This window comes from Nannospalax galili, unplaced genomic scaffold (genome assembly GCF_000622305.1).
Source record: "Nannospalax galili isolate Female #2095 unplaced genomic scaffold, S.galili_v1.0 scaffold646, whole genome shotgun sequence".
Taxonomy (NCBI): Eukaryota; Metazoa; Chordata; class Mammalia; order Rodentia; family Spalacidae; genus Nannospalax; species Nannospalax galili.
In genome coordinates this window covers 2,018,340-2,030,511 of record NW_008355279.1, presented here as the reverse complement: position 1 = coordinate 2,030,511, position 12,172 = coordinate 2,018,340, and the positions used below count along the sequence as shown (strand labels likewise).

Here is a 12,172-nt window from a genome sequence, read left to right as displayed (position 1 = left end):
TACTGGGAATCGAACCCAGGTCCTCTGCAAGAGCAGTCAGTGTTCTTAACTGCTGTGCCATCTCTCCAGCCCCATGACTAAACACTTTAATGTGTTGTTGTCCTTTGAAATATCCAAAGCTCTGTAACTGTTTTTGTTTTTAATTTTGGGGCGGGAGGAAACACTAATCCAATCTTTGGATTCTGTCAGAAGCCAAAGTCTCACTCTTATGTCCTGCTCGCACCTAGGAGATAGTATGTCCAGAACAGGGTCGGGGGTGGGGAGGTGTCACTCAACATAATATATAGGATGCCATTGATTTGGACAGGACTCCTGCACTAGTCTCCAACAGATCAGACCAAAACAAGTCACTCATTCTACAGCTGCTCCCCATCCAACTGAAATTAAGCATCTGACTTTCCAAGAAATCAGCCAAATTTGCACACAGGCCAGTTTTTGCCTGCAGGATAAGGCAGTCTTCTTTGCTTTAAGCTTTTTTTTTTTTTTTTTTGATTTAGTAAAGTTTTATTTTTCCAAATGTACAGCTGATTGAACCTATTTAGGCATCTTTACCAGCAGCTGGGGCATCGCTACCCTTTGTGTTTCTGGTGTAAATTACTTGGGCTCTGTGTTTTGAAACCAGTTTAAGTCCTTTACTAAGGAGCTCCTGAAGGGCTGCCCTGGCCAGGGAACCTCAAATCTTCAGTCTATCAGAGAGACCACAGCTGGGGTAATAAGTTTATAGTTGAGAACTTCCTTACAGAGTTTGTCCTATGTAGCCTTGTCAGACAGGATCAGGTTGTTGAGCTTGTCCTGAACTTTGCCTTTGGACCACTTCTTTTTGGCCTTGCCCCCTAGACTTGTTTACTGGGTCCTTGTCTTTCTTAGCTGATTTCTCGGCATCCTTCTTCTTCTTGTTGTCCTTGGGCAGCACGGCAAAGCTCCTAGAGCAGTGGCACCCACTGCAGCCTCACTAAGATCTGCTTTAAGCTTTTTAATGAGACTGCTTTTGAACTGACAAATCTGCTTGATTCTTTTTGTCTGGTTCTGCTTTCTTCAACCTTTTCTTGTCTACAAATATTTACTGCCCACACTATAGAGGGGAACTCTTTGGACCTCTTTGGGTCCTGAAGTCTACCTGGTTCATGAACCAAATAAAGTGTTAAGTTTATTTTATTTAAAGTTCTTCATTCCTTTACCCAGAGTCACTTTAAAAGCCTCAACAGGGCTGAGAACATGACTCAGTAATAAAGCATGTGCCTAGCACACAGAAAGCCCTGGGTGCAACCCCCAGGACCACTCAAGGGAGGGAAAACAATGACAAGAATAAGTTGTTCTGTTACTGCCATTTCTCTGCAGTGCACAAATAAACTTGTTTTCTTTCTAAAGCTAAACAAAAAAATCCTAAAGAAATCTTATAGTTCAGAAGACTTCTGAGGGCTATGGGAGGTAATAACAGGGGCAAGGAGAAATTAATGTTATTTACAATATTTCAAAGATACCACATGGAAACTGGATAATCCCCAAGGACAAGGCTGCTGAGCAGAGCATAATGCCAATGCCCTATTTCTAAATTTGGGCTCGATTAACTTCAAAATAGTATGAGAATTCTGATTATCTTATGTTGATCAGAGGCTTTGGTTGGTAATTATAAATAGCCTTGTTTAACAAAAGTGGAAGGGTATGCCAATTATTACTTAATAAAGCATTTTATTTTAAACATGGGTGTGAGTCCCAGAGAACAAAGTAACAATGAAAGGGATATCTGGAGATAACAGATGGGAACCCCTGATTTGATGCAGACCTCCATGGTACAATGGAGAGAACGTGAAGCTAGTCAGATTGGCCACAGAGCAAATGGATAGCAGAGCCCAAACCTCCATCTGTGGTCAGCTACACTCACCCTTTGAGCCTGTAACCAAATCACAGCACAACATACAGCCACAGTCAAGTATGATGAGTCTAAGCAATACAGACACAGGGTGGTGTCTACCAGAGCTTTCTGTAGTGGTGGCGAAATGACTAGCAACATTTGGCTGTTGAGTAGTTGAAATATGGCTAATACAACTGAGGAAGTGATTTATTTGTTCTGAGTATCGTGTAGTCCAGATTTGCCTCAAATCACTACATAACTACTGATGACCCTGATCCTCTTGCTTCCACTTTTCAAGTGCTGAGATTGCTGGTACATGCCACCACATTGCCTACTGAGCTTTTTAAATAGGTGAGTTCTTGCTAGCTTGCTTAGGTTGACCTCAAACTTCTGGGCTCAAGGAATTCTCCTGCGTTAGCCTAAATAAAGTTCTTCCATGAAGTTGGGAGTAGGTCAGCCATGAAAGACCAGATAGAGACAAGACATAATTGGAGGGCTGAGACTTGTCAAGATGGTGTTTCTCACCCTGCCCCAAGCTCCTGGGCATCTTGACTGTGAAATGAATGTACCAGCCACTGAAGCTTGAAGCCAGAGTACCTCAAATTCCTCCAGATCCCCATTCAGAATGCAGGCTTACTATGTTCTCATAGGTCAGCCTGCAAGAAGAGGACATGCCAGTCGGAGGTGTTTCTGAAGTTCTTCTCCCAGATGAAGTAGGCCCTCCCCTGGGTTTGTCTGACTGTTTCCTTTGGCTGGTCCATAGCATGCCCTTGAGAATCAGGGCCTAGGCCACTAATCTCACGTTTTGGTATTCACCTCACTCTCTCAGTACTACTAAGCTCAGGGTCAAGTTCTGGGTTGTCCAGCAGTAAATAATCCTGTCTCCAGCAGGCCTTGGTTGAGATCCAGTCCATTAGCTCTCTCTAGCACTGCTACTCAAGTTTTAAGGCAAAAGCCCTGGCTCCAGGTGTACTAAGATGCCAACTGAGGAAAAATAATGATGAAAAACATTCAAGAGATTTAAGATAAGTAGACACAGAGGGACATGGAACAGATACAGGAGCTCGGTGATGCCAAGTCCATCGTTGCAGTACCGACATAAGCTTTAGGTTTAGAGGCTGAATTGGGGCAAGGGGCAAGAAGTACACAGTCTTGATCAAGGCATAATCTAGTTGATCACTATCTCAGTTTGGGGTGAGCAAGGTGGCCTGAAGGCCTTACTGCTGGAGGGAAAATCAAGTTCCTATGGGGTGAGTGTTCCTGTTGGTAATTCTAGTTTTCAGATAATGACTGGAGCCCTTCGGGCATCTCTGAGAGATCTGGAATAGAATGCTGCAAAAGCAGACAGAAAGATACCTCAATTACTCTTATCTTTGTGCCTTCAGCCTCAAAGCAGAACAAAATAGGTTAGGTGGCGCTGCTCTTTAGACAGATGCTCCTGGAGTGATTCGCGTGTATTACAATGCGGAGTTGAACTGGTGACTGACTCAAAGTAAAGGTGACAGACATACAATGAAGGCAGAGGTGTGTGCCACCACACCCAATTTATATGTATTTAATTATGTAAATATTTGCCATGATTACATTGTAGGCCACAACGAATTAGTGAAAAAATAGTGATGTGAGGTGTGTATGTATGGGAATGTCAAATGCCGCAAAGCATGGTACCGTACTGTTGGTGGGAAATGGCCAGGCTTCAGTCTGTGTGTAGTTCATTCTAGGCATAAGTGAGGAGTCAATGCTTTCCAGCAAAAGTAGCATCTAAGGGCCTGTTATGGAGTCAGTGCCTCTGAAGAGCTTTCTAGAAATTTGTGGGGAAGGGCTAACTAATGATTGGAGGTTACTAGCCTATAGTGGGTGAGCATTAGTATTGCTGGGCATGCTAAATGTACAGACTGGGTCCTGTATTGAAGAGTTCTTTTCTGTATGGTATGTGACCTTATCTTTTTTTTTTTTTTGAGACAGGATCTTACTAGGCAGTCTAGTCTGGCCTCAAATTGTTCACCCTCCTGCCCAATCTCCCAAACCTTACAGCTTTTGAGTGACTTTTCAGTCATTCATTAGGTGAAAAACCTGTCTGCAATTATATAAACCCAGAGACAAGCTCGTTTTAGATATAAATAAAAAGTTTTTGCACAATTTTTCTTGAAATGGGGGTCTCACACTCAACACAGATCGGCCTTGAACTCATGGCAAACCTCCTTCCTCTACATCCCATGTACTGGGGTTGCATGTATGAGATACCACACCCAACTTTTTTTGGGGTAGTTTTAATATACACATCAAAGTAGCCTCAACTTTCACTGTTTTGTTTTTAACTTAACCAAACACTGTTCAGCATTTCAGAAATTCTCACCACTAATATCACTGTACCATGGCTTGTAGTATTTAACATCCCCATACATACCTCGCATCAGTCTATATTTTCTCACTAATTCATGGTGGCCTACAGTGCAATCATGGCAAATACTTACATAATTAAATACATGTGAGTTGGGTGTGGTAGCACACACCTATAATTCCAGCATTTGAGAGGTGAACCCGGGATGATCAGGAGTTCAAGGTAAGTAACACAGTGAGTTCAAGGCTACATGAGACCCTATCTGAAGAAAACAAAAAACATTACTCTTACCATGTTACCCTCCTTTTGTTCTCCTTTCTGTTAAAGCTAGGGCATTGTACTGTGAAATCACCTGTGTAGGTTAGTCATGTTATCTGTGATTTCCATAAGTAAAGGGCTATTACAAAAACATTTAACTGGAAAAAATTGGAATTGTAATTTTAGGGCAAAAGCCTTGCTTTGACAACCCCAACAGGCTTAGCTCAGCTGTCCATCCCAAAATTCCAATTAAAGAGAGAAGTAATGTGGTGGGAGAGATGGCTCAGTTGGTAAAGTGCCTGCCAATCAAGCAAAAGAACCTGAACTTGATCCCAAGTATCCACTGGGAGCAGTGGCGTGTGCCCCATTATCCCAGCACTAGGGAGGCAGAGACAGGTGGATTCCTGGGGTTTGTTGGCCAGGCTGAATTGGTTCAGTGAGAGACCTTGTCTTAAAAAAAAAGATACAGAATAACTGAGGAAGACACCCAGTGTCGACCTCTGGCTTTGATGCACACCCCCACACGAGTGCACACAACTCATATACATAAAAACCATGTTTTTGTCCCAAAAGAAAGAGATAATGGGAAAAGGCATAAAGGGGTGATTTAACCAATGTGGCTTCACTGGGAAGAAAAGATAAAGGAGTTCAGTGGACCCAAGTGCATCTTCACAGTACCAACATGAGCTTCAGGTTTAAAGAGAGGAAGAATTCAGGCAGGGACAAGAGGTCTGCACTATTTTTCAGTCCAGGTGGAGGTGTGGCCCCATTCAGCATTGTCTTGGTTCCAGCCTGCAAGGTGGTTCCATAAATCGTTAACCTGTTAATCACTGTCACTGCCCAAGAGGGTCATTCTAGTTCCTGTAAAATCTGCTCCAGATTACAGCTTCTCTATCATGAAGTTATTCTCATCTTGGGGGTGGTCTGTCCTGTAGGCTCTCTATTGCTTGAAGTTTTTAGTCTCTCATCACAAAGATTAGGGATCTGTCCTATTGCTACTGGGCTATAGGTGATTCAAGAGGACAGGTGAAGGATAGTGAATTATCCTTATACCTATAGCCTCTAGGGGTATGAGATAGGTTACGTAGACGCACACACTCCTGTATTATTATCAATCAGGAGTCTGAGCCAAAGTAAAAGAGTCATACAAAACAAAGGTTTTCATCCTGTTTCTAGTTACCTTGTGAGCCCAAGTGAAGAGCCCAGGCTTTGCAACAAAAACAGTTTCTATGTGCCTGTTACAAAATGTTCCTTACACAAAGGGGGTCCCATCTAAGAAACTTGAGAACTACTTAGTATTGCTAGCATGTCCACCATTGGTAAGTGTGTGATTTGGTGTGTGTGTGTGTGTGTGTGTGTGTGTGTGTGTGGTGCGTGCACATGAGTGTGCAGAGGCCAGAGGATGTCAGGTGTCTTCCTCCATCACTCTCCACCTGATTGCCTTGAGAGAGGGTCTCTCACTGAATCTGAAACTTGCTGTTAGGGCTAAGGCTGGCTGGCCAGTAAGTTTCCTGAATCTGTCACTGTCCCCCAGTGCCCAGGTTATACATGCATGCTGCCATGCCTGCCTTTTTACATGGGTGCTAAAGATTCGAATTCGGTCCTCATGCTTGTAGAGCAAGTGCTTTTACCTACTGAGCCATTTCTTCTGCCCAACCATGTCCACCTTTCTCTTTACTACCTTTGTCTTCTTAGTTAGGGCAGATAAAATGTAAACTAATAAAAGAAAAATACAGGGTGTACACAATTCAGTGTTAAACTACATGGTTCAGAACAAGCATCCATGGTGAATTTTCAAAGACTGTTTGGTGGAGTCTGAGTAATTGGCAGGGACAGGGGTCATTTCATGGAAAAGAGGCTTATGTAGGGCTTTTGAGGCCCAAGACTTGGAAGACAGTGGACCAGAACCTCCTCTAGTGCCTTGCGGAAGGGAAAGACAAGTTTACTGAATGCAAAGAGAAAGTCTCGTCCCAGACACTGTGTGGCACCTGAACAAAGAAGGCAGAGAGGCTGGGGCTGCTGTGCGTGCCCGCCTCCTAAGAGGCTCCAAGAATTTCAGCAGTAAGTTATAGATCTCATCGTTACAGAGCTTTGAGGAATGTTTATCATCATAGCCTGTCACCATTGCTAAGGAATAAATGTTTAATTTTCTAATTTAGGGACATTAAAAATGGTAATATTAGAGTCATTCATTTAAATATAGAGCTTGCAGAGCTCATAATAATGGTAGGAGCCACTGTCTGTAATCAGCCAAGGCTTTCTAACAATAAACATTTGCAGACACAGCACTGCACACATTCTGTGCTTGAGCCAATGGCGTTAAGTAAGGCACTAACTGGGGAAACCTCAGAGCTGGAGATTTTGATTGCTCATATCAGATAGCCCAAATGAAACTGATTTTTGGAAAAAGGTAATTATACTGTTTTAGAAAATAAATCAAGAGATAGGGAAGTTCCAGGGTTGGTTAATTCCCTGATTCGATACTACTTTTGAGGCTCCAGCTCTTTCCATTGTTCTGATTCTCACTGCTCAGCCTCTGAGGCTGGCTCCCTTCCTGGTCCTCAGATGGCTGCCACAGTCACTCACTCATAAACAAATATCTAGAGGTAGAAAGGGAATGTTGGTATGTTATCTTTTTAAGCTCAAAACAAATGGACTCAATAGGTTGCATTTGTTACTTTCTATTGCTGTGATAAAACACTCCATCTTGGAGGAGGGTCAGGCAGGAACTCAGGGTTCCTGAAGACAGGAACTGAAGCTCAGAGGAACACTGCTTACTGGCTTACTCCCCTGGTGTGTGCCCAGTCTGCTTTCTTATACAACCCAGGACCACCTGCCCACTGGTGGCACCATGCACAGTGGCTAGGTCCCCTATACCACTCAACAGTCAAGAAAATGCCTCACAGATACCCTGTAGGTCACGCAGGTCAATGTAATCCAGCAAATTCCCCAACTGAGGTTCCCACTTCCTAGGTGTTATCAAGTTGATAACTGAAGCCAACATGACAATGTAACAATAATAACTAAAGAGGAGGTCAGAACATTGAGAGGGGGTGAGTGAAACATGTGAGGAGGTGGCGGTGGGGTGGACGGAGGTGGAAATGATGTAAGTACAGTATTTATGTATAAAATTCTCAAAGAAGTTTGAATTAAAAAAGAATCCTCCTAGAAACTGTCCCCCAGATTTTGCTGGAATGTTATGTATGTTCATGCTTAAATTAGTAACTTTGCAGAGAACAAAACCCATGCTTTCAGTTTGACCAGTCAGGACTCATCCAGTGTGGTTGAAGTGGTACCTAGCCTTCATGGAAGGACATGGTCATTCTGGGCAGTGAACAAGTTAGGCTTCTGGCAGCAAAGAGGAAGCAAAAGTTTCCTACGTACTCACAACAGTGTGTACCCCCACAACTGGGGCTGTCTAAACTGCTTCTGCTGATCATTTTTGGGAGAGACAGGGAAAATAGGTTACTCAGTCAAATAGCTTAGAAGTCATGCACTGCAACATCTCCCTGGATATTCATGATGTCACTGGCATATTAAAAGCTCTGAGAAGACCTACATTTTCATTGTGTTGAATCCAGAAATTCCTAGATATATGTAAGTATATAAAGTTTTGTTGGTGGAAATATGTTGCAGAATTCCCGTTTCTCTGAATTAGAAAGGGTAGGAAGGTCCTGGGAGGCTGAAACCAGGTCTGGTGAAAATGGTTACAATAGGCTCTAGATTCACTATTATTTAATAAACCGTTTCTCTATTTTTATTTTATGTGTATGAACGCTTTCCCTGCATGTTTGTAAGGGTTCCCATGTCACACAATGCCCACAGAGGCCAGAAGAGGGTGTCAAATCCCCTGGAACTTGAGTTATGGATGGTTATTAACCATTAAGTGGGTGTTGGGAACTGAACCCGGGTGTTCTGCAAGAGCAGTCAGTGCTCTTAACCACTGAGCCATCTCTCCAGTCCCCTAGAACTATGTAGCAGAGGATGACTTTGAACTTCTGACCCTCCTGCCTCCACTTCCTGAGTGCTGTGATTACAGGTATATGTTATGATTTATGCAGTGTTGGGGATTGAACCCAGGACTTCGTGCATGTTATTCTCAATTTAGAAAGCTGAATAAGCACTTGACCAACTGAGCTACCGCCTCAACTCTGAAGTGGTTCTGTTTTGTTTTAAAGGAAGAAGACATTACTTTTCACCTATTAAATTAACACATAACTAAGAGATTGTTCATACGTTTTGGTAAAATCAAGGCTATGGGTACACTGTTGGTGGGTGTACAAACTAGTATAGTCTTTTTAAAAGCAATTGGGATTATATATGAGAAGGTTATAGAACACAGTGGTTCTCAAACTTCAGAATCACCTGGAGAGTCATTAAAATGTAGATTGTGGGTTCCATCCCTTGAGCTTCTGAACTCTGGACACTACCATTACTAACAAGCTCCCAGTGACCCTGATGCAGCTGGTCCAGAGAGTACACTGGGATGGGGGGTAGGAGCTTAGCTCTGATGCTTACCAGCTTTCTGATGGTGCATATGAGCTTGGCTCTGATGCTTACCAGCTCGCTGACTTGCACAAGTTATTCAGCCTTTCTGTCTTAAGTTTTTAATTTGTTATAAACAGGGGTAAGGCTATTAAGGCTTAGGGAGCCGGTTCATCACATAAAAGCATTGCTTTGCTAGTGTGAGGACTGGGCTTCTGATTCCCAGCACCTGTGTAAATGCTAAGAGGGTGTGAGTGCTTGTAATACCAGCACACAGGAGGTGGAGACTCAGGATCCCTGGAACAGGCTGACTAGCTGATCTAGCTGAATCTGCAAGCTCTGGGTTCAAATGAAAGAAAGGAAGCCATTGGACATCTACTTCTGGCCTCCACAGGCACATGCGCTTAGACATATATACATACAGACATCACATAGATACATATACAAATATGAATAATAATAGTACACACTTCCTGTAATTGTTCTGAGGATTAATAAAGTGAACATAGGTACTCAACAAATGTTATCATCATTTTGATTGCCCATCCCTTACAGAGGCAATTTCACGTGTAAGTATGTATCTCATGAGAAATATTTAGAACACAACTTGGATGAAATAAATTCACTGAAAAATACAATCTATAGAGCCAAGTATAGTGGTACATACCCATAATCCTGGCACTTGGCGGGGAGTGACAATTCAAAGCCTACCTGGTCTATCCAGTAAGACTGTCTCAAAGAACAAATACTCATAACTCATAAGTCACTCCTAACTTATTACTCAATAATAATGGAAAATCTTCAGAATTCCTTATCCTTCAAAAGAATCAAATTTATGATTTAAAAAGTTTTAATAAAGAGAATTCTATAAAATTCACTGTGCTCTACAAAATATTTAAGCAATAAATAATGTAAACACTGCACAAACTCTTTCAGATAATGGAAGAGGAAGGATTTCCAAAATCATCTGCATGACCATCATAGAAAATCTGTAATGGACATTAATTAAAAGAATATTAAGGCCGGGCATGGTAGTGCATGCCTCTAAGCCCAGCATTCGGGAGGCAGAGGCAGATGGATCTCTGTGAGATCAAGGCCAGCCTGGTCTACGTAGTGAGTTCCGGGTCAACTGTGGCTACAGTGAGACCCTGCCTCAAGAAGACCAAAACCAGATTCCTCTGTAACCTCAACACATACAATCTACCCCACTCCCACCCTGTCCCTTGTTAGCCTTGGACCCAGACCCACTCCAATTCCTCTGCCTCAGATGTCTGGACTAGCTTCCTAACCCAGACTAGCTAAACCCCCTACCACAGGTTGCTAAGTCCCTCCTCAGGTGGTCCCCACCCCCATCTTCCCCTGGGTCCTGATTTGCCTGAAATTCTGACCCACCTAGGACTCTACAAAAAGCAACCAAGCTACAAAAACAATATAAAAAAGAACCACAATTCAATCAAATGCAGAATACAAGTTCTTGCCAGACATACAACCAAAGAATATCCATATGCCCAAATGGCAGTGCAAAAACAAATAACATGACAAACCAAGTGAAAAAAACATACAGAAGTACACTACAATGAGAAACACCCTGAGGAGCCCTAGAATGCAGAATTCAACAGAACAATCATAAACATGATCAAAGAACTTAAAGAAAAACACAAAGAACTCAAAGAAGAAAGGCATAAACTAGTGATGGAGGCTCAAGAATATACAGATATTTGGCTTAATGAATATCTGTATACAAAAAGAATTCAGGACTTGAAAAGTGCATTCAAAAAAGACAGAAATATTGACAAAAACCCACACCAAAATAAGCATGAAATTGAAAATCTCAACAATCCAATTGGAAACAACAGTAGAAAGTCTCACAAGTAGCAGGGACAAAACAGAAAACAGAATATCAAAACTGGATGACAAAGTTGAGGATCTGGACTCCTTAAGCAAAGACTATGAAAACATTTTTTAAAACACAGGAATGGAATACTCAGGACATGTGGGACAACATGAAACGACCAAATCTATGCATCATAGACATACAGGACACAGAAGACTCTCAGGCCATTGGTACTGACCAGAACTTCAACAGGATTATAGAAGAAAACGTCCCTAAATTAAGGAAATACTTACCTATACAGTCAAGAAACATATAGAACACCATTGGACATGACCAGAACAGAAACTCCCCATAGCATATCATAGTAAAAACATTAAATGTACAGAACAAAGAGAGGGTATTGGAAGCTGCAAAAGAGAAACAACAAGTTATATACAAAGGAAAACCCATCAGAATAAGCTGACTTTTCAGTGCAAACTATGAAAGCTAGAAGAGCCTGGACCAAAGTATTCCCAGTCCTCAGTGACCATGGATGCCAACCCCAAATACTTTATCCAGCAAAACTATCTATCATAGTTGAAGGGGAAGAGAAAATATTCCATGACAAGAATAGGCTGAAAGAATTCATGTCTGCCAAACCAGCCCTACAGAGAGCACTCCAGGCAGTACAAAGGACTGAAGCTAGAAATGAATATACCTGAGGCTACAGAAAGAAAACAAAGAAAGGTACAAAAGTAGAAACAAAATAGGGTCACAAACACCAAGAAGTTAAAGTGACAGTATTCAATACACACCTTTCAATGATAACACAAAATATCAATGGCCTCAACTTCCCTGTCAAAAGACACAGGCTAGTGAAATGGATCAAGAAAGAACACCCATCTTTTTGCCATTTTCAAGAAATTCATCTCACCTTCAAGGACAGACACTACCTTAGTGTCCCAATAAATTTTCTCCTTTCCGCTCTCTGTTTGACCTGCCCTCACTCTCTTCAGGGTCTCAGGCACCTGATGCTGGTAGACAAACCACATAACACATCTTTATCTGAATTTTACAGTTTATACCTTTAGGGGGTTGACTTACAAAGAAACGAACACCTGGTGCCCAGCTCTGCGCCACAGCTCAGTGGCCTGAAGTTCTGGATTGTTTTTGACCATGGTCTGCCTCACCTTGCGTCCCCGCCTGCCTACTCGCCCCATAGAGTTCCATGCAGGGTCCATGGGGTCCTTGACAGGCCCCCCAGTGCCCCGTGGGGTCCAGAGTAGGCTAACTTGCCCACTCCCTATTCCCCACTTCCCTGAATGGCACCAATTCCTCCTCCTTTCATTCCAATCTCCCACTATGCTAGGCTCCACCCTTCTTCCCAGGGTGCCCTGAGCTCACCCATGGCTCTTCAGAGGAA

The 12,172-nt window shown here is 42.5% G+C and overlaps 1 pseudogene; it reads right to left on the bottom strand.

Annotated features, from left to right (window-relative positions):
* Positions 1 to 480: 480 nt before the first annotated feature.
* LOC103749580 lies at positions 481 to 11,927 on the bottom strand (annotated as a pseudogene).
* Between the last annotated feature and the right edge of the window lie 245 nt (positions 11,928 to 12,172).